We start from the raw sequence: 1672 nt of genomic DNA, 5'->3' as shown, positions 1-1672 counted from the left end.
ACATTGCACAATCGCTCTCTGCACCCCTCTCTCACCTGCTCTTCTTGTTCCGTTCTCTCTTCTTTCTTTCACTGCACACGCGCTTGCTGCTTTCCCCCTCGCTGTCTCTCTCACCCCTTTGCTCTCTAATTCTGTCCCCCTCTTGCTCGCTCCCCCTCTCTCAATGTCTTCTCCATTTCTCTCTCTCTCTCTCTCGCACTCTCTTTTTCTATCTTTTTCTTTCTCGCTCCAACGAATTTTATTATCGAGAACTATTCAACGCAAAGCATCTTTAATACATAAGGCATTAAATAGTCAGCTAGTCATTAGAGCATACTTGTGCGCTAGCGTTCTCCGCGCGCGCGCGAGCTCTCCTTCTAAATAATTAAGCACGTGATTCGCGCGTGTGCAGAAAGATGCGATGCGTGAGATGCAATGGGAAGGTGAGGGGAGGATGAGGGGGAAGATGAGGGGGAAGATGAATGGGAGGATGAGGGGGAGGATGAGGGGGAAGATGAGGGGGAAGATGAGGGGAAGATGAGGGGGAAGATGAGGGGGAAGATGAGGGGGAAGATGAATGGGAGGATGAGGGGGAAGATGGATGGGGAACGTACGGGAGGAATATGGGAAAGGAAGGTGAGGGGGAAGGTGAGGTCTCCTTCGAGCGGTAAAACACGAGGATTGCACGTCTTACAACATCCTCCAGTATAGCGTCAGACGAAATGCAGGGTTCTATCTATGCACTTTCTAAGTAAGCACGTTTTCGCATCGCTGAGTGAGCGAGTGCCTATCGTTTCGTCGATGCCTCGCTGTGTTCCGTGTCCAAAGGCTGCCATTAGGGGGCCCTGAACAGTATCTAATTTCCTGATAAGTATTTTACGGGAATCCCGGGGGAATCTTTCTGGAGTCACCTACGGGGTGACTTGCACGTTGTAAGCAGGCGCCGTGACCATGAAATCGCATTTAAGAATTTGACGAGAATATGAGTCGGTCGATAGCGATGGGCGATAGGCTGACGGCGGCTTGCACGTGTGTGCGTGCGTGTGTGCGTATGTGTGCGTGCGTGCGTATGTGTGTACGTGTGCGCGTGTGTGCGTGCGTGCGCGCCTCCGTGCGTGTGTATATACTTTTATTGCTAACTTTATATATATCGCAAGCATCGAATGATAAGCTCACCAAACCAATGTTATTGTTGTCATTCGTTATTGTTGTCATTTCTGTTGTTGAAAACACAAGGAGTGGTAAAGGGTCAGGGTTCATGATAAAGTGGTTATCGGGTTGTTATTGTTGTTGTCTGTGCTGTTGTTATTTGTTATTGACTGATTGCAAAGACGACAGTGTGTTGGTCGTATTTTACGATTTGTTTTTGTTGTTATTGTTCTGTGCGGTTGTTGTTCTTGTTACTGTTGTTATTTGTTGACCGATTGCTGCAAGCGTCTTTGGTTTGTAATTGTTGTTGTTTGTTTTTTTTGCAGATTGCAGAGAGCTTTGGTGTGGAATTCATTGAGACGAGCTGTAAACATAATCAGAACATTGAGGAGGCATTTCTCGCACTTGCTCGGGAAATCCGAAAAAAACAGCTAAATAAGGTATAAAAAAAAACGGTGTGAGCTGGAGGAGACGATGAGTATTTCGAAGGTCAAAGTAGATCACTTAGATACAAAACTGTAGTGTCAATATATACTCATGCATT

The sequence above is a fragment of the Priapulus caudatus genome, unplaced genomic scaffold (assembly GCF_000485595.1).
Source record: "Priapulus caudatus unplaced genomic scaffold, Priapulus_caudatus-5.0.1 Scaffold1270, whole genome shotgun sequence".
In the NCBI taxonomy this organism is placed as follows: Eukaryota; Metazoa; Priapulida; class Priapulimorpha; order Priapulimorphida; family Priapulidae; genus Priapulus; species Priapulus caudatus.
Note: the sequence above shows the minus strand (reverse complement) of the source record.